Here is a 22,202-nt window from a genome sequence, read left to right as displayed (position 1 = left end):
GCCTGACTGCCTTTGAGCTGGGACACAGGTCTTCTCCTGCCTTTGGACTTGGACCGCAAATGAAACTTACAACATCGACTTTCCTTGGTCCTGGGCTTGCTAACAGCAGATCTTGGGACTTGGCGGCCTTCACAAACAGGTGAGTCAATTCTTCATAATAAAGCTCTTTATATGCAGGAATATATAAAGATATAAATATATATGGCATCTCCTATTGGTTCTGTTTCTCTGGAAAACCTTGGCTAATATACTTGGTAACCCTGGGGTACACAAATCGGGCCCCACCAGGACAAAGGAATCAAGAGACAGACAGACAGACAGAGAGACGGAGAGAGAAAGACAGAAACAGATGCAGACAGATACAGAGCAGAGAGACACACAGAGGCAGATAGAAAGAAACAGAAACAGACAAGACAGAAAGAGAGCAGACAGGCAGGCGCAGTCATACACACAAACAGAGGCAGAAACACAGATAAGGATAGGAAAAAGGTGAGAAAAAATACAGTACCTCATGATGCTGTCTCTGATTTGCTCATGGAGCTTTATTTCTCTATTTCAGAAAGCACATCTGAGGGGAAAACATGCCCCTTATATTTTAATCACACCTCTGCCGAGTCAGAATCGGCTGTCAAAGGTACCTGTCAGCAACATACCTGCGCCGACTGCACAGTGCCCCGGAGGAAAGGGCCAGCTCCACACCTCACAGATACTCAGATGCTAACACCCCACACCTGAGACCTGGTCTCATCTCTGCTGGTGACACCGTGTAAAGATAGCACACAGTCGACCGGGCTTCTCAACGCAGCTGTCCACTGGAGTCACCTCAGACCTGACACACCCTGAACCGATTAAATCAGAATCTCTAGGGCTGGGGCATTGCTGGGTTTTGCCAGCTCCTCAGGGGAACCAGGAAGCAAAGAGATCTGCTTAATCTGCTGATTAAGACCATACGCCTGGGGTGCAGAGTTCAAACCCAAGAGCAATGCAGGCAGCCAAATCTGAGGACATCTGTCACCTGGGCACATGACAGTGACCACTTACAACCCATGAGGGCTACTTTCTAGGCCACTTTCAAAGCTCCAAAGACTAATCACAATATTGCCACTTCTTGGTGCCAGACTAAGTGCTCCACAGACGTTGCCTCATTTAATCTCACAACACCCCAGGTCATGTAGATATTATCTCTGTTTTTCAGGTAACGAAACTGCGGTCAGAGAGATCTAACAGCTTGCCAAGACCAAATAGCCAGTGCGTGCCAGAGGCAGGATTTGCAACCAAATCCTCTGCTCTACTGCACAGAAAACACACTGAGGGCAGGCTCTTGGCTTTATCCTTTCACGCTCCGAGCTCTCTCACACAAACGGGTCTGAAATGAAAACCAGCATCGCCTTCTGTGCAGAGCACAGGGCCACACACAGAAAGGCACCGGGGCCTTCATCTGGGTGATTTTATTCTGGCCACACCAGCTGGACAATACGCTGTCATTTACTTCAGCCTGGTCTGAGAAAAGACACAATTACAGCAACAGCCCGCCCCAAGGAAGGGGGGCGAGGGAAAAAGCTTAAGCTTCTTCATTGACTTTAATTAAGCTCACCAGAGAAGAAGATCGCAAGGGATCCTGCAGAACTTTTTCTAGTTTTATTTATATTATTCTTAATTCCAATTTAACAGAAAAATGTTTTCCTCAAACCTACTCCATCAGTTTAGGGCTTTCTCTATCTATTTAGAAACAGTGCCATCTACTGAGACATCTTCACACTGTTCTTGGAAACCCTGAAAAAAATAATTACTGTTGTTTATGCCTTAATTATGAACATGTTCCAGGACATGGCCCTCCTTTCCAAATGTCTGTTCCTGCACTTAAAACCATATATGTTATTTTCTTTTATAGCCACAAATGACAAGTGGGTTTGGAAGGACACTAGGGCTTTTGAGCACATGTCTTGAAAAATAGAGTCTACAGACTAGGACTGGCTGAGGTGGGGCAGCCAGGTGGCAGGCGCTCAGGTGTGGAGCCCAGAGGCCACGGTGTCCCGAACAGCAGCGACCACACCTGTTCCCCCGCTCCTGCTCGGGAGCTACATGGTCAACCTGGAAAGGCATGAACCCCACATTCCAAAACATCAAATACCTGGGAATCAACCGAAAGATAGGCGCGCATGACTGCTACACAGAAAACAATAATTCGTTATTGAGGAAACCAAGGAATATCTAAATAACTGGCAGGCTATACTATGGGCTGGGACACATATTCACGATGGGAGTGAAATCTCCCCCAGAAGGGGCAAAAATTGGTTCTTGGGGGAATGAAAAGATTGTACTGTTTTTATGTGTAAGGCACAGATATACAATGTACCTATGGCATTAAAACTTGAGGGTGGGGGATAAGTAGGGGAAAAAGCCTACAAAAGACTCTTTAGGGGGAATATTAGGGAAAAGAAGTTGAGAAGCACCAGATTGGGAGATTCAATATTGTAAATACGTCAATTCTCTCAAACTGATTTATAGATTTCATTAACTTATAATCAAAACTCCAATAGGGTGTATATCTGTGTGTATGTGTATGTGCAAGCATGTATGTTTGCAAATTGACAAGCTGTTCATAAAAGTATGTTGAAGGAAAAGAATGATGGGAGGTTGCTCTACCATATATCAGGTACAATTAAGTGTATTAATTAGTGCTACAGTAATTAAGACAGTGTGGTACCGGCGCAGAGTAGGCAAAGAGACAGTGGCATAGATTGCAGAGCCCAAAACCAGATTCATGCGCGTGTAGACACTTAGTTTACAGAACAGTGGAAAGAGGACAGTCTTTTCAACAAATGGTACTCAGATTTTTACACAAAAGAAATGAAAACTGACTCTCACTTCATAATTTCTGGGGGATTATGGATATAAATGTGAAAAGCCAAACAACAAAGTTTCTAGATCAGTGGTTCTTAAAGTGTAGTCCCCAGACCAGCAGTGTCAGCACCAGCTTGGAAAGTGTTAGAAACACAAATTCTGCAACCTCACCCCAGACCTGCTGAATGGGGCAGTGGGGCCAGCAAGCTGAGCTCTGGAAAGTTCTCCAGGTAATTCTAATGCACACTAAAGTTTGAGAGCCACAGTTTTAGAAGCTAACTTAGGAGACTATCTGCATGATCAAGGTAAGAGAAGGCTTCCTCAACAAAACATAGGTATAAAGGAAAAGATGGGGTAATAAAGATGTAGAACTTCTGTTTATCAAATGATACCGTGAAAAAAATAGAAAAGCAAACCATGCAGTAGAAAAAGAAACTCGTAACACATAACCGACAAAGGCTCATATCCAGAATATATAAAAAATTCCTACACATCAATAAGAAAGAGACAGACAACCCAAAAGAAAAATGGCCAAGAGATCTGAATAGACACTCCTTAGAAGATGATATGCAAATAGCCAATCAACACAATGAGGTACCCACTGTCTTTAGAAATTAGAGAAACAAAAATTAAAATTAGAATGCAATATAATTACAGATATGTCAGAATAGCTAAAATTAGAAACACCAGCAACATAAAAATGTTGGTGAAACTGTAGAATAGGAGTTGCTAAACTTTTCCTGTAAAGGGCCAGACAGTACATTTTTTAGGCTTTGCAGACAAGCGACAGAACTAAGGATATTACATATGTAGGTACTTCTACAAAAAAAAAAACTCTTCTCTCCCCCCTGCAATGCCTTTGACTGGAGTGGACTATCCCAGGTGGTAGGCAGGCTTTGCCCCCAGATGTGGCTGGCTAGAAACAGCCCCAGTGGCCGTGGAAGGAAGGAAGGTGAGGGATGGCCACCACGGTCAGTTTTGCTTTCTGGCCCAGGGACACTCAAATTCCAACTCGCCTTTCTTTCCTTCTGAGGAGCCCGGCTGTTTCAATTTAGCAGCTGGCCAAGGAGAAGCTGACTGTGATTCCACCTCTCAGTCCCTGGGCCGTGCCAACAGCAGAGTCCCCACCGTGTAGACGGTAATCAGCACAGGCCCTGGGCAGCAGTGAGGCATGGCTGTTGGCAAGGGAGGAACAATGGAGGAGGCAGACAATCCAACTCAGTCTCAGGCTCCACCTTTGACCAGTGGACCATAATTTGTTGACCCCTGATGTAGAAGATTGGAACTCCTGTGCACTGCAGGTAAGAATATAAGTTAGTACAACTACTTTGGAAAGTTATTGGCATTATCTATTAAAACCCAAGTACAAAGCAAACTCAGCAATTCTACTCCTAAATACATGCCCAACAGCCATGCACGTACATGTGCACCCAGAGGCATGCACAAGAATGCTCACAGGAGCCTTATTCACAAGAGCCGAAACAAGAAATGACCATCCACTGTCCACCAGCATTAGGATGAGAAAATGGATGTTAATATATTCACATAATGAAATTCCTTACAGCAATGAAAATGAACAAATTACCACTTCATGCACCAGGGATGAATCTGATAGAGATAATGCTGGGAAAAAAGAAGGCACTCTATGACTCCACTAGTGTACGTATGTTTTGCTGATAAAACTATAAAGAAAAGCAAAGGATGTAGTACCATAAAAGTCAGGATAGGAGCGAGAGACTGGGATGGGGATAGGGAGTGGACACTAGGATGCTCCTGAAATGTGGGCAATATGATATTTCTGGTCCTGGATGGTAAGAACGCTGGAGTTTGTACTGTAATAGATCAGGGATTGGAAAACCATGCCTACGGCCCAAACCTAGTCTACTACCTGTTCTGTAAATAAAACTTTATTCAAACACAGCCGCACATTAGTTTACATATTGTGTGTGTCTGTGCTTACATTAACAGCAGAGTTGAGTAGTTGTGACAGAGATCATATGGCCCACAAAGTCTAATATATTTACCATCTGGCCTTTTACACAAAAAGTTTGCCAACCCCTGCAGTAAATCACTGAGGTGTACATTTCTATTTTGTATATATGTATATACATATATACACATTTCTATTTTGCATGTATATTATATATATGTTGCATTTACACACATACATTTATTTTACAATTTTAACACCATATATATAAACAACTAGATTCCTTATTTGGCTCTGCCTCATTCTTGGCAACAAACATTCAATGCACAAGATAACAAACAATCAAATCAATAACCTTTAAGAAAATAGGTACTCTTTTCTTTAATTAAATATATTAATTATATAGACCAAAAAAACTGGACTTGGCCTCCACAGCTGATTTTAATCTCAATTTCCACATTTGCAAGAGAATAGGTCATTAACTTTCACTCCAAATACTTCGACGAAATATCCCTTAAAGATGTTTTACAGATTGCAGAGTGGTACTTGAAGGCACTTTCAACAAGTGCCTTGTCAAATGTTGTCACTTCTCTGTTTGAGTTGTTCTTAGAAGATTGAACCCAGGTATCTATAAACACAAAATTCAACAAAAAAGCCCCATTCAGTGATGCCTTATGTATTCAGTGATGTGGGGGAAGACAACTTTTCTGATACATTGAGTTTCTCGTTTGCATTTAGTAAGGCATTCACTCAACAAATATTTACTTAGAGCCTACCATGACACAAAACTTTTATTTTCACCATTTTAATGCAAATATTTCTCAAATATTTTATATCTTCCTCTGCCTTTTACACAAAGAATGCTGAGCATAATTTTATCTTTTCTTTACTATTCAGCCTCATAATGGAACCACAATATATTCTAAAATGTTGATTTTCAAATATACGTTTTAGCTGAGAAGCCCTTTTACAGAATCCTAATACACAAAACAGATTTTAGAAAAAGAGTTGAAGTAGGAGATGGTAGTGCTGTAGAGTCCCACCCACTTGCTATCCCTGAGACAACACAAAACCTTCAGACTCCAGGAATCATCAGTAGAAACCACTGGCTCCACATAGTAATACTCTCAAGGGCAGCTGATAGATAGAAGGCTGCTCCATTGCTCAATGATCCCAAATTATCACCCAAAATTGCTGTTTTTTTTTTTTAATTTGGATGTGTTTTATAGAGTCCTTCTCAGGGTCAGCAATCACTTCTTGCTGTCCTTCAGTATGGCTCCTTGTATCTGCTCTTTCCTGCACCCACCCACCCCTAATATCTGTGGTTTCTGTAGACTGGGAAAGTAAAGTCACCAGATTTCATAGAAGTGTGGGTGAATCAGGACTCCAGAGACTACCAGGGCTTGAAAGGTTCTTTCTTGAATAAAGGACAGAGGCTTTACATTCTGTACCTCAAGTGATCTATTTTGACAGTCAAACATCTGTTTTTCTGTCTAATTTCCAGGTTGCCTAATGTATAGTAGAAGCTAAGTGACCCCTAGGTAAGTAGGGAAGTTCCCTATCATCAAGATGAGAATGAATTAGCATTCTAGATAGTGACTCCATTTTCTCATTGAAGAAATATTTCTAGAATCTCTAGTCTAAGAACCATATCTACCAGTAACTTTCAAATGCAAATATTTGGATTGACTCCTGTACATTTAAATTTACTTCTATAAAATATATATCCATGAATACTGGTGAAGAAAATATTCTCCACCCCAATACATACATAAACACAAAATCTGTGCTCTTTACTTAACCCAATAGTCTTGGAGTTCACCGAGTGAAAGTTGTCTCCAGAAATAAACTGTGAAATCCATCCTAAGAAGCTATGCTCACTCCTAGCATTTTGGAGCCCTACAATTGGCAGTCATTGTAGTAAATTAACATCCTTTGCTGATACTATGAAAGCACTGGGTAAAAGAATGCATAAATGAATTTATAAGAAAAAATAAGATTTCTTGAAAGATGGAAGCATAGGAGGACTCTGAACTCACCTCCTCCCACAGACTCAACAAATTCACAACTGCCATTGGAACAATTACCCCTAAGAGAGAACTGGAAACTGGATAAAAAGAACCTGCACAACAAGGGACAGTGCTGACTGAGGTACAAGAGGCAGAAATACCTTTCTGGAGAGGAAAAAAGCCACATCCTACTAATAGTTCTTTATGGCCAGGAGCAGTCTTACGCCACATATGGGATCTACGCCACCTTCCAATGCCTGAAACAATTGTGTGCTGCCACATTTGGGGCAGGCCCCACCCAGCTGCACTACTGACAAAGCTGACAACAGCCTTTCAGGCTAGAGGCCTAGAGCAATGTGAGCCCCTGAGCCTGGCAACCAGCCATGCTGGGTCCTACTGACTGAACAGAAAAACTGCAGTAGGAATGTGCCATTAGAGCTTGCAGCCAACTGTATGGGGGTTCACTCAATAAAGTGACTGAAAGAATTGTAGCAGCCACATGCAGCTGAGCCTTGCAACCAGCCAGTCAGAGGGACAGCCTAGCCTTCCCACACACCTGCAGTAAGAGCAACCCCACCTCAACAGAAGGACACATGTAGCCCACACAGGGGACAGTCTTGGAACATTTGGAACCAGTGATGAGATGGAAGCAAGTTGCTGGGCCTTATAAGGCATCCCATACATAAGGTCGCTCCTCCAAGATTGGGAGATGTAGTAGATCTACCCAAAGCATAGATATAAGCACAGAGAAAGACGCAAAATGAGGGGACAAAGAAATATGTACCAAATAAGGGAAGAGGACAAAACCTCAGAAAAAGAACTAAACAAAACAGAGACAAACAATCTGCCTGATAAAGAGCACAAACTAATAGTCATAAGGATGCTCACTGATCTTGGGAGAAGAACAGATGAATACAGTGAGAACTTCAACAAATAATTGGAAAATATAAAAAAGAACCAACTAGAAATGAAGAAAACAATAATGGAAATGAAAAATTCACCAGAGGGACTCAATAGCAGAGTAGATGATACAGTGAGCTGCAGGAAAGACTAGAGGAAATCACCCAAGCTGAACAGATAAAATAAAAAAGAATTAAAAAGAATGAGGACAGTCTAAGGGACCTCTGCAATAATATCAAGAGCATTAACATCCATATTACAGGCATCCCAGCAGGAGAAGAGAGAGACAAAGGGGCAGAGAATCTACTTGAAGAAATAATAACTGAAAACTTTCCTAACCTAAGGAAGGAAACAGACATCCACATACAGGAAGAACAGAGAGCACCAAACAAGATAAATCCAAAGAGGCCCACACCAAGACACATTATAATTAAAATGTTAAGAATTAAAGATAAAGAGCGAATCCTAAAAGCTGCAAGAGAAAGGCAACAAGTTATATACAAAGGAAACTTCATAAGGCTATGAGCTGACTTGTCAGCAGAAACCTTACAGGCTAGAAGGGAGACGCGTGATATACTTAAAGTGCTGATAGGAAAAAATCTACAGCCAATAATACTCTACCCAGCAAGATTATCATTCAGAATGGAAAGAGAGATAAAGAGTTTTCCAGACAAGCGAAAACTAAAGGAATTTATCACCAAAAAACCAGCCTTAGAAGAAAAGCTAAAGGGGCTTATTTAAGTGGAAAAGAAAAGACCACAAAAGGAATAAGAAAATTATCTTTAAAAAACCCAATATAGTCACTGGTAAAGTCAAATATACAATAACAGTAGCAGATCAACCACCTATGAAGTTAATATGAAGGTCAAAGAACAAAAGTACTAAAATTATTTACTTCCATGATAAGAGGGTAACGGACAGACATACACACAAAAAGAGGTTAGATATGATATCAACAAATAAAATGTGGAAAGGGGAGTAAAAGAGTAGAGTTTTTAGCAAGAGGTCAAAATTAAGAGACCATCAACATAATATAGATTGCTACATACGTCGGTTTTACATATGAACCTCATGGAAATCACAAACCAGAAACCTATAAAAAATTACAAAAAATTAAGAGAATGGAGCCAAAACATAATACTAAAGAAAGCCATCAAACCAGAAAGGAAGAGAGCAAGAGAAGAAGGAAAAGAGAAGAATTACTAAAACACCCAGAAAAAAAGTAACAAAATGGCAATAAGTACATTCTTATCAATAGTTACTTTAAATGTCAGTGGGCTAAATGCTCCAATCAAAAGGCATAAGGTGGCTGATGGGCTAAAAATACAAGACCCAGTGGCCAGACTGGTGGCACAGCCATTAAGTTCACATACTCAACTTTAGCAGCCTGGGGTTCACACGTTCAGTTCACCAGGGGCAGACCTGTGCACTGCTTATCAAGCCATGCTGTAGGAGGTGTCCCACATATAAAATAGAGGAAGATGGGCACAGATGTTAGCTCAGGGCTAATCTTCCCCCCCCAAAAAAAAGACCCATATATATGCTGCATGCAAGAGACACACTTAAGACCTAAAGACACTCACAAACTGAAAGTGAAGGGATGGAAAAAGATACTCCACGCAAATGGCAATTAAAAAAAGCAGGGGTAGCAATACTTATATCAGACAAAATAGATTTTAAAACAAAAACTGTAATAAGAGATAAAGAAGGGCACTACATAATGATAAAGAGAAAAATCCAACAATAGGACATAACATCTGTAAATATCTATGCACTCAACAGAGGAGCACCTAAATATATAAACCAATTATTAACAGAAATAAAAGGAGAAATAGATAGCAACACGATAGTAGTAGGAGACTTTAACACCCCACTTACTCCAACGGATAGATCATCCAAACAGAAGAACAATAGGAAAACATTGGCCTTAAATAGCACATTAAACCAGACAGACTTAGCAGATATATACAGAACATTCTATCCAAAAACCGCAGAACATACATTTTTTTCAAATGTGCATAGAATGTTATCCAGGATTGATCACATGTTAGGCCACAAAACAAGTCTTAACAAATTTGAGAAGACTGAAATAATACCAAGCTTCTTTTCTGACCACAACAGTATGAAACTACAAATCAACTACAGGAAGAAAAGTAGAAAGCCACAAATACGTGGAGATTAAACAAAACATTACTGAACAATGATTGGGTCAACAAAGAAATCAAATGAGAAATCAAAAAATACCTGAAGACAAATGAAAACAAAAATACAGCACACCAAAATTTATGGGATACTGCAAAAGCAGTTCTAAGAGAGAGTTTATAGCAATACAGGCCTGCTTCAACAAGCAAGAAAAATCTCAAATGAATAATCTAACAGTGCACCTAAAGGAATTGGAAAAAGAAGAACAAACAAAGTAATCAAAACAACATGGTACTGGTGAAAAACAGATAGATAGATCAATGGAACAGAATCAAACAGCCCAGAAATAAACCCACACATTTATGGACAGCTCATTTTCAACAAGGGAGCCAAGAACATACAATGGAGAAAGGTAAGTCTCTTCAATAAATGGTGTTGGGAATACTGGACAGCCACATGCAAAAGAATGAAAGTAGACCATTATCTTACACCATACACAAAAATTAACTCAAAATGGATTAAAGACTTGAATGTAAGACCTGAAACCATGAAACTTCTAGAAGAAAACATAGCCAGTACACTCTTCCACATCGGTCTTAGCAGCATATTTTCAAGTACTATGTCTGACCAGGCAAGGAAAACAATAGAAAAAATAAAGAAATAAGAGTATAGCAAACTAAAAAAGCTTCTGCATAGCAAAGGAAACCATAAACAAAATGGAAAGACAATCTAACAATTTGGAGAAGATATTTGCAAACCATATATCTGATAAGGGGTCAATATCCAAAATACATAAAGAACTCATACATCTCAACAACAAAAAAACTAACAACCCAATTAGAAAATGGGCAAAAGATATGAACAGACATTTTTCCAAAGAAGATATACAGATGGCCAACAGGCACAGGAAAAGATGTTCAACATCACTAATTACTAGGGAAGTGTAAATCAAAACTGCAATGAGATAGCACCTCACTCCCTTCAGAATGGCTATAATTAACAAAACAAGAAATAACAAGTGTTGGAGAGGATGTGGAGAAAAGGGAACTCATACACCACCGGTGGGAATGTAAACTGCTGCAGCCACTATGGAAAACAGTACAGAGATTCCTCAAAAAATTAAGAATAGAATTACCATAGGACCCAGCTATTCCACTGGTGGGTATTTATCCTAAGAACATGAAAACATGAATGTGTAAAGATATATGCATCCTTATGCTCATTGCAACATTATTCACAATAGCCAAGACTTGGAAACAACCTAAGTGCCCATCAAGGGATGAATGGATAAAGAAGATGTGGCGTATATATATACACAACGGAATACCACTCAACTATAAGAAAAAGATGAAATCTTGCCATTTTCGACAACATAGATGGAACTCGAGGGTATTATCCTAAATGAAATGTCAGACAGAGAAAGTCAAATACTGTATGATATCACTCATAAATAGATGAGAAAAACAACAACGACAAACAAACACATAGATACAGGTTAGATTGGTGGTTACCAAAGGGGAAGCAGGGAGAGAGGAGGGCAAAAGGGGTAACTGGGCACAGGTGTGTGGTGATGGACGGTAATTAGTCCTTGGGTGGTGACCATGATGCAATCTATACAGAAATCGAAATATAAGGATGTATACATGAAATTTATATAATGTTATAAACCAGTGTTTGCTCAATTAAAAAAAAACTAGCAGGCTGGCCCGGTGACGCAGTGGTTAAGTGCGCACGTTCCGCTTCGGCAGCCCAGGGTTCGCCGGTTCAGATCCCGGGTGCGGACATGGCACCGCTTGGTAAGCCATGCTGTGGTAGGCATCCCACATATAAAGTAGAGAAAGATGGGCACGGATGTTAGCTCATGGCTAATCTTCCTCAAAAAAAATTAAATAAAAAAATAAATGAAAAAAATAGTAACTAGTTAATCTTCAAAATTCCTCAATTTGTGTGTGTGTGCACCCATTATGGGTGCGCATTTGGACTTATAAAGACAAAATGATACATCCCAAGTGGTTAATATGTCACATAAGCCTCTTTCAATCTCTAGGTTCTTTCTTTTCAATTTGTTTATTAAAGATAATTCTTTTTTTACTTAATATATCACAAACATTTCCCCATCACTCTTAAGGCTTCATAATATTCCATTGTGCAGATGTTCCATTGTTTATTTCCACAATTCTCTATTGTTGAATAATTAATAGTTTCCAATATTTTCCCAATACCCAATCTGTTGTAATAAACACCTTAACATGTAAAAAAGAAAAAAAAGGGGGCCGGCTCCGTGGCCCAATGGTTAAGTTCGTGCGCTCCACTGCGGCGGCCCAGGATTCGGATCCTGGGCATGGACATGGCACCGCTCATCAGGCCACGTTGAGGCGGTGTCCCACATCCCACAACTAGAAGGACTGGCAACTAAGATATACAACTGTGTAAAGGGGGGTTTTGGGGAGATAAAGCAGGAAAAAAAAGATTGGCAACAGTTGTTAGCCCAGGTGCCAATCTTTAAAAAAAACAAAGAAAAGAAAACACTTGTTACATACACCCTGTATGTATTTAGACAATGGTAAGCAAACCATAAAGGCCCACAGACTCAGTTACATCCCATGACCAGTTATGGAAACAAACTCAGTTCACTTTAATCCTGTGTAGATATCTTTCAAGGGTCTTAAGAATTCTTCAAATTAAACTTCAAGTTTATTTCACATCACAAAAACATTTCCTCCATAAAGAAAGTGTGGAGGTACCTGTCTCAGGGCCGAGTGGTTAAGTTCACGCACTCTGCTTCTGTGGCCAGGAGTTCGCCATTTGGGATCCTGGGTGTGGACCTAGTGCCACTCATCAAGCCATGCTGCAGTGCCATCCCACACAGAGGAACTAGAATGACCTACAACTAGGACAGACAACTAGGTACTGGGGCTTTGGGGAGGGAAAAAAAGGAAGATTGGCAACAGATAGCTCAGGGCCAATCTTCCTCACCAAAAAACAAAAGAAGAAAAAAAAGAAACTATGGAGTCTGGGGAAACCACAGTTTTAATGGAACTGAGAGTAGAATCTGATTTCACATATGCACAAAATCTAAAAAGTGGGCAATACCTTAAGGACATCTCTACTTACCAGATTTGTGATGCTTAAATCTCTCCTGCCAATTCCTACCACATGGTTATCTGTTTATCATTGAATCCATCATCAGAGAACTTTCTGGATTAATTCTATATTTATTCAATCCTTACTAGAATGTATTCATGTGTTATTAAATATTTGCATTTGGTACAACTTTAATTTAGAGTTCAATGTATGTTTCAGTAAAACTATAAAATTCTTTCTACTACTTCAGAATGACCAGACTTCAGATAAATAATGTTACTTCTATAGAAATCAATCCAAAATATAAACAGAATCATCTTTCATTTCTTCAAAATGATAGAGCCTTACTACCTGTATGTCATTTTAAATAGTGTGAATCCCTCCTCCCAAAAAGAGATCATTCAAATAAAAATAACAATACTTTCAAACTGATGCAGAATCTATTAGTATCTATCTGAAAATGAGGAATATTTCTCTAAAAATTTAAATGAATTGCCCAGATTAATAAAAATATTTCATGGCTACGAATCATATCCCCTGAGAACAATTAGCAGTTGCCTTGCAAGGGCCAAAATTAACCATTCACTTGAATAAGATTCAGGGTTCTTGAAATAGATCTAAAAGGAAATTCAAGACAGATCTGGTACAAAGAATGGATGTTAGGAAAACGCACCACTCTATTCAGCACAGACCTTGCAAATCTCCAGTTATTCTAGCTCAGTAAAAAGGTAGAGAAACAAAGTTAACCTCTTTCTTTTCATTTTTAATTTAAGAAGAAATGAATCTTTTTTTTCTTACTACCTCGAATATTGAATTTACACAAAACCTTAGCTCATCAAAAAGAAGCCAAGGCATAAAAGATTATTCAATGTTACAGTAAAAAATTGATAAAACCCACAGTACATCAAAGCTATTTCAGCAGCTGCTGCTACATTCTGGATGAAAATGTCCACAGGAGAAAGCCAGACTTTAAATATGGACCAAGGCACCCCTCCACTTTCCTCTGGGGTTATTTTATCAGCTGCGCTTGCTGCCAAAGACCGTGGTCCTTGAAATCAGATAGAAAAGCTTTGGGGGCCCCCTGGTGGTTGTTTGTAGATCTTGGCCATCAGATAAAAATGGCCATGAATCAGATAAGTAAGCTAAGGCAGCCAGGGCCTCCAAACAGCAGGTTCTACAAACTAATATCTCCTCGACGTGATTCTGAGCATTGTCAGCATTGTATAAGTTGTCTACCTCACCCACGGTTGGTTGAATCTCTCTATAGGCGGTCTCCTACAAAAGAAAAACTGCTTTTTCTTACCGCTTAATTCACTGCAACTTAAAAAAATGTATATTTAGTACCCTGACACAAATAACCCTCCCTATCTCCCTCTTTAGGTAATTTTAACCAAAAGCATATTGCACAACGCTGTTGTTAGTGTTGTACAACACAAACTCATAAATCTGCATGGAATCTATTTATTTACTTGGTCTCAGGGCTAGCAAATGAATTACTGTTGGCTTAAATCTTGTAAGTGTCAATATGTTGCTAAAAGTGGTGGATTTAACAAAATAGAAAGGAGTGTATGACTGATTTTCATCAGAAACTACAACCTAAAAAAGGAGCTATTCGACGGCCTGTTAAATTTGGAATGCTCTACCTACCCAGGTGAGACTAATCTAATAAACCACTCCTCTCAATCTACGTTAAAGGTAGATGGCCCAATTAATAGAATCCGAATTCATCAAACAACCTGCTCAAAGGTGCTCCACCCTGGACTGAACATTGTAATCAAGTGGAGTGTTTTTAAAATGCGGAAGCCTACTTTCAGAGATTCTGATTTGCTTGTCCTGGTGTAAGACCTGGATGTCGGTATCTTACAGAAGCTCCCCAGGACATTCTTAAGAATAGTCCAGGCTGAAAACTATAACCAGGGACTCTGAGCAAGGCAGTCAGGGTGCTCCCACGTCTGCGTGTGGCTGAGTCAAGATTACGAAGGGTCACTTTCTACATCCAGTTTCCCCCACTTCTGCTAATTCTCCCTCCTTGTGATCACATGCAAGATTGTAGCATAGACAATAATAAACTCGACCCCCTATTTAATATGTTGGGTTGCAGCCAATTATATATTTTGAAATCTCATGCTCACAGAAATTATCAAAGCTGAGCAGCGCAGAGAAACTTTGGAGTTATAAAGGTGGTGAGTTATATATATATATATATATATATATATATATATTATTTTTTTTTACGTTGCTCAGCCACCAGATACCAAGATTTACTGGTGGACTTCTCAGCAGGATTTTGCTGTGGGCTAATCTCCTTGAAACATCTTTTATCCAGGGCTCCTGTGATACCGCATTTTCTCCTTTCCTCTCCAACCTCTCTGGCTGCTCCTTCCTATTCTTATACCAGCAATTCTCACACTTTAGGGAGCATCGGAATCGCCTGGAGATCTTGCTAAAACACAGAGAGCTGGGCCCCACTCCCAGAATTTCTGACTAAGTAGGTCTGGGGTGGGGCCCAAGAATTTGCATTTTTAACAAGTTCCCAAGTGATGCTACTGCTGCTGGTCTGGGGACCACACTTTACGAACCATCCTTCAACACAAATACATGTCAAAGTTCCTCCAGCTCCATCCTGGGCTCTCCTCTCATTTCACTCTACACTCTCTTCCTGTACAATTACAGCCAAGACTGCTCCTTAAATTACACAAATGACCCCATGTTTCTATCTCTGGCCAGACTTCTCATAAGCTTCTTTAAGCTCTAACTGCCTGCTCAACATCTCCACTTCGTAGTCTCAACAGCATCACCATCGCAGCCTTCCAAGGCCAGACTTGTGATCTTGATGCTGCTCAAACCAGGTCCTCTTCCTCTTCCAGGGTTCCATAACTCAGTGAATGGCTTCACCACAATTTCACAAGCCAAAGTCCTACGATTCCTCATTGACACCATTCTCTCCCTTCTGCGTGTAGCTAACAAGCAATTTATTCCAAAGTCTGTCTGTATTACTTCCCAAATATTTCTCAGAACCACTACCTCCACCCTAATCCAGGCTATAATCATCTCTCACCTGAACTAGCATCATTCCCCCACATTCACCCCACATCCCATCCCCTCTGATCTTTTCCCAGCACTACAAGAACTTATTTTTTTTTAAATGAAAACCTGATTGTATGACTCTCTGCACTTCAATTGCTTCCCATTGATTTTAAATTTAAATTAAAACCAAAATCTAATCTATCTTGGTTTACAGGTCCTAGAAGGCACCAGCCTCCACCGATCTTACCAGCCTCATCTCATGCTGCTCTCTGCCTTGATCTCTGAGCAGCAGCCATAAGAGCTTTCTACCAGTTCCTCAAACACTCCTGGCTCCATCCTCCAGGGACACCTCACCCTATTGTCTGACACTGCACACCACACCCATCTCTCCACTCACTCTTTCCCTAGTTAACCCCAGCCCGTCGTCATTCAGCCCTCAGGTGAGGTGTTACTTCTTCTGGAAAATTCTTTGTTACACACTTGTGCCTCTCAACTCCATAAGACCCAGCACTTTTTTTATGACAAATATTTTATAGTGTCTCCTTTACTGTCTTAAAATTAAATTTACAAATCATCTAACCTCTCTATACATATAATTTTAAAAACAAACAATGTAGTACCCAAACTGTAACATAAAGCAATTTATAATAAACAGTAAGGTGTCTTTCATTACGTAAATGATTAGTCATGACCACAGGAAAAGATCCAATAAAGTAACCACGTTTGCCTATGATTCCATATACAGAATCACTGTGAATCAGAGTCCCAAACGCAGACCAATACAGGTTTGTTGCATTGGGGACTCAAACACCGTCAGCAGCTTTGCCGCCAGTGACAGGATTTTCCAAAATAATGAACAACTGTAATTAAAGTCGCACACAAAATAAAGTACAATCTTCTCCCGAGTTACGTGGCTCACGGTCTCAGAAAAGTCTATATATTAAAATCATGCAAAAATACCTTGTATCTTTATGTAAAAGGGAGTTCAGTTCCAAGCTCAGATAATGAAACACATGCGTATCCAGAAGAGTACCTGAAAGTCACGTGTGAAGAGAGACAATACTTTGTGTAGAAGACCATCCTGTGAGCTCTAGGATGTCTAACGCTGTTCCTCTCCTGCTAAATGCCTCCAGTCATTTGTGGTGGTGAACAAAAATGCTCCCACACATTTCCAAAGCTCCGCCCAAGTGGCAGGACTGCCCTCACGAGAGGCTGGTAACAGCAGCCTCTGCCCTCAGCACTTCCTCATGCCATATGCACTCATAGAACGCTACTTTCCCTTTGTAATGATACATCTACGTGTAAATATCCGATTAATGTTTGACCTTCACAGACTCAGAGCACCAAGAGAACAGTGACGGCATCTGAATTTTGTTCACCATTGTGTTCCTAGTGCTTCAGATGGCGCCAGCACACAGCAGGCACTCAATCAATTTTGCTGAATGAATGATTGACCGTGATTCCTTCTGGTGCTATGTGCTGAAAGAGCAGACAGCTCCATGCCTGGCTCCATAGCTGTGTCAGAAAAGGCATTAACAGGAGTCCAGGACAGATTTGAGATTATATGTATCTTCCCTGTTGTCTTAGTTCAGGCAGCTATAACAAAATACTGTAGACTAGGTGGCTTATAAACAATGAAAACTCATTTCTCATAGTTCTAGAGGCTGGAAGTCTGAGATCAGGGTGCCAGCATGGCAAGGACCCTCTTCAGGTTGCAGACAGCCAGCTTTTCATTGTGTCCTCTCATGGCAGAGAGAAGAGAGGGCAAGCAAACTCAGATAGTTACAAGGGTGCTAATCCCATTCATGAGGCTCCACCCTCATGACCTCATCTAATCCCAACCACTTCCCAAAGGCCCCACCTCCTAACACCATCACATTGGGAGGCAGAGTTTCAGCATACGAAATTTAGGGGGGCACAAATGTTCAGTCCGTAACATCCGTAAAGTTTAATACATTTTGTTTTTTCTTAAGAACTACCAAATCCAGCTTGTACTCTCACTTACAGTAACACCAAAGTAAGAGCCAAACCAGATCATTTGTAAGAGGCCCTCCAATATGGTGAAAGGCCGGAATACAAGTTTGTCTTAAAAACTAATCCGGAAGAGGTAACAGAAGAGCTTCCAGTTCAGTGTGCTGCCATCAGGTGATTCACGAGTAACGTGAGCAGCCGGGGCAATCACGCACTGGAAAGTATTCAGATCACTATTGCTTTATTTTACACGTGATTATCAGCATCGGAAAAAGTGACTAGGATACTCCAAGTAACAAAACTTATTGAGAACTAGCCAAGACCATGCTGGATTCATGATGAGCTAAGAGAAGACTCGTTCTGGCACAAGTCACACATGAGCAAAAAGATAAATACTTTTTGGTATCAGATTTTAAGAGCTTCCTCGTTATAAGTATTTAAGTCTCTCCTATCAAAAGACTTGCTAAAATTTAGAAGTTATTTGGAGCTGGCCCCATGGCCGAGTGGTTAAGTTTGTGTGCTCTGCTTTGGCAGCCCAGGGTTTCACCGGTTCAGATCCTGGTTGCGGACCTAGCACGTCTCATCAGGCCATGCTGAGAAGGCGTCCCACGTAGCAGAGCTAGAAGCACCTACAACTAGAAGATACAGCTATGTACTGGGGGCCTTTGGGAAGAAAAAGAAGAAAAGAAAAAGATTGGCAACAGATGTTAGCTCAAGGCCAATCTTTAAAAAATAAAAAAAACAAGTTATTTATCAAGTTATATGTAAATCTACCCAAATTTGTTGAAAATCCTGGTATCAGATAACAGACCCAGAGAGCAAACAGACAAGACTGAAGCATTAAGATAGAGACTTCCAGAAGGAATGGCTCTGGGGGAAAAAGATAATTCCATGGTTATGAAATGTCAGTGATATTACAACATCTTTTTAAAATTAAAAATAAGTGAATAATAGGGGCCAGCCCAGCGGCACAGTGGTCAAATTCATACGTTCCACTTGGGTGGCACGGGATTTGCTGGTTCAGATCCTGGGTGCGGACCTACACATCACTTGTCAGCCATGCTGTGGCAGGCGTCCCACATATAAAGTAGAGGAAGATGGGCACAGACGCTAGCTCAGGGCCAGTCTTCCTCAGCAAAAAGAGGAGGGTTGGGAGCAGATGTTAGCTCAGGGCTAATCGTCCTGAAAAAAAAAAAATAGGTGAATAACAAATTATTTAAGTGAAAAACAAGACAATTAAAACGTCTGAGAAAGATAAAAACCTACATGCCTCTGTCATGAATACAATTTCATGTATACAATGAGGTAAGCATGAATTCATAATTGACAACAGTAACCTAACCATATCAGGAAGGATTAAGGGGAGATCCTATTTAAGAGAGGAAAAGGCCCCCATCATTATAGAAAGTTGATAAAGCCTAAAATTTTTAAGTTAAGATAAAGAAAAGTATAAGATACCTAGAAATACAATGATATCTACTATAAGAAAGAGCTTAGAAAGTTAAAAGAAGTTGCCACTGGGATTAAGACTAGAGTGAGAGATTTACATTTCACTGTAAATGTCACAAAACTTTTTCTTCTCATTATATATATATCTATTATGTTGATAACTTTTTAGTACTTAAGCTTCTGAGAAGGTTCATAGTCAAAGGCTAAGAGCTGCATGAACTTTTTAAGGGATATATTTATCTCATTCTGAGTCTCGTTAAAAATAGTATGATTTAATGTACTGTTTGAGTTACAAAAATCCAGATTCTGCAGACCTCAAATACACTGCAGACCTTGAGCAATTATGTCTGTATTTTCTCAGAGATTTTAGGAACAGACTGTGAAACACTTTAAACCCGTAGCTATAATGACTTCATGGCGAACTACACATTCCTGGATGACCTCTTGGCCATAAGTTACTTTATGAACTGAAAACCATGAGCTAAGTCTACAGTTTCAGCCCATATTTCTCTTTGAGTGCGCATGCGTGTGAGTCAATCTCTCATCATGACTTCTGAAAACATTTTTTTTTGGCTGAATAGGTAGAAAGAATTGAAGTGCACTCTGTTGAAGGAAAAGAGATTGTATTCCTTTTACTGAGAACCTTCACGTGAAAAGAAATAGCTTATTATAGAAAAGCCCTGTACCCTAGGGAAAATTATGATTTTAAGGATTATGAACCTGTCAGTCTATAAGTTATGAGCTAGAGGCAGCATCTGAAGTTTTGATTAATCTGCTCATTATTCAGTTGACCCGACTTGCTAGCCTTGACAGCATGGAAAAGATCTGCAGTGCAAGTTATTTCCAGCAGAAAAACATGAAAGTAGGTTCTCAACAACAAGACTATTTGAAGCTTTCTAAGTAGACGGTGAGGGCTGTGGAGAGGTGATGTAGCAACACAGGTCCTTGGTACTTCATGGTTTAAATTCTGTCTCTATAAGAGGCTTCATTCTTCCCCGACCCTTTGGAGAATTTCAAGCCAAGGGGTCAGAGCTGGTGCGACTCACACGTATGTATCAAAGATGGCATGCCAAGGATTACAGCAGCACTGAGAGCATGTTCGTTCAGTCCGACAGTTCCTACCGAGTACTGAGTATGTGCCAGGCACCACATTGCATGCCAGAATACAAATATAATAAGATACATTCCCTTGGCACCAAGAGCTCAGAGCCCAGTAAGCACATTTTTGATGAGCTCGCTGGCTACTTTCAGCCTGCATGAAGCTTTCTTTACAGACACAAAATAGCAAGCCAGAGGAATACTTTATTGACATTAGCCAAAATTTATCTAGCTTTTTCCATGTACAGGACTGCTCTAAGCACTTGACATGTATTTACTCTTTTCATTCTCTCAACAACTCTATGAAGTAGTTACTAACATCATCCTCACTTTACAGATAACGAAACAAAGCACAAAATTTTAAGTAACTGGCCCCAAGTTTACACAGCCTAATTCCAAGGCTTTGTAGGTGTTGGGGATGCCTGCTGATTTTGTCTCGCACACAGACATATGGCAAACCAAATGAAAAGGCAGAGGAGAACAAAGAGACATTCTTGTTTCATAGTCACAGGAGTCAATTCTCCAAGATACCTAGATATACACTGAGCCAGCACACTGTATTCATAGTTCAGGCCTTCCTTTGTCTACACAGGTACTCCTGCTCCAGGAAGTCTTATGCTTGTGAATTCATAGATAGCTATTTGCAAAAGTAGGCACATAAGGAAGCACTAAGTATAGACTTGTTAAGATTACGTTGAGCAGAGAAAACTTAAAGAAAGAGGCAAAGGAAAATAACCAACCACATACACTTTTCCATTACTTTTAGCTCCATTGCAATGCCTTATCTAAGAGACTTGGAAGAAGATGAGCCATTTCAGGGGATAAAGGGTCCACAAAATGTAAGATTGATAAGATTGATGCTGTAGATGTCCAGGGCATGGGACAATGAGCACGCACAGGACAGGAAGGTACACTGAGGCTGCCCCCTGGGGGTCCAATAGAAGATGCAGATGAATCACAGAAGGACCACCAATGTCTATGGGAACTTCTTGGGCTTGAGCTCCTTGTCCATGGAACCTGCTGGGGCCTCCACCCGTCCAGGTCTTCAGGCAAGGAGCCAGACGAGGGACGGTGACTAGAAAAATAGGGAGAGTAACCTCCACACCACCAATACCTGATTGTTCGCCTAAGAAGAAAGTGCCTCCACCTAACAAAGGAGAACCAACTAAACATGGAAAATCAAGAAAGGAAATGACTCTTGACATTTAATGTCTTTGGAGAGGAACACCCAGCCTGCTCTGGAGGGAGGAGGGAGATTTGAATTCAATAAGATATTGACATACTCAATAGGCTAGATTTTTTAATAACTAAAGATGACAGAAAAATTATAGACTCAAATTGAAATCTTGTTAAGGGACCCCACAGCACAGTGGGCACAGGGATGTGATAGGACACAGGAAAAGTTAAAAGGTCAAACTCTACTATGTTTACACCCCAATGAGCCTGAGATCCCTCAGTCACACCAGTTACAAGCTGATTTGATGTATGAGGGGAAAAAATCACCAATTATTATAGAACTAATACCATGATGTATCTTAAACCACCCTGGTCCAAAATATGAGACATTTTAATAAAATCTTAGGCTGGGTAATTCAAGTTTGAGGCTAACCTAATGGCTAATGTTAAATGTGCTAATACCATTAATAAATATCTGATATAAAATATGTCCAGTGTGTACGGACAGAGATGAGAAGTTAATGCCTATGCAACAGATAAGATCAGCAATAAATATCACAATTTAGAAAAAA

General features: G+C 40.2%; 1 long non-coding RNA gene across 2 annotated transcripts in view; it reads right to left on the bottom strand.

Moving 5' to 3' along the window:
• LOC139076767 (uncharacterized) overlaps window positions 1–17,095 on the bottom strand; it is a 97,551-nt gene extending 80,456 nt beyond the window's left edge. Inside the window, exon 1 of one of the 2 annotated variants that reach the window (XR_011528696.1) lies at window positions 16,897–17,095. This is a non-coding gene — a long non-coding RNA (uncharacterized lncRNA). The remainder of the gene's footprint in view (window positions 1–16,896) is intronic. The other variant, XR_011528695.1, reaches the window with a different exon arrangement.
• Between the last annotated feature and the right edge of the window lie 5,107 nt (window positions 17,096–22,202).

The sequence above is a fragment of the Equus przewalskii genome, chromosome 17 (assembly GCF_037783145.1).
Source record: "Equus przewalskii isolate Varuska chromosome 17, EquPr2, whole genome shotgun sequence".
Classification (NCBI taxonomy): domain Eukaryota; kingdom Metazoa; phylum Chordata; class Mammalia; order Perissodactyla; family Equidae; genus Equus; species Equus przewalskii.
This window is presented reverse-complemented; position numbering and strand designations above follow the sequence as displayed.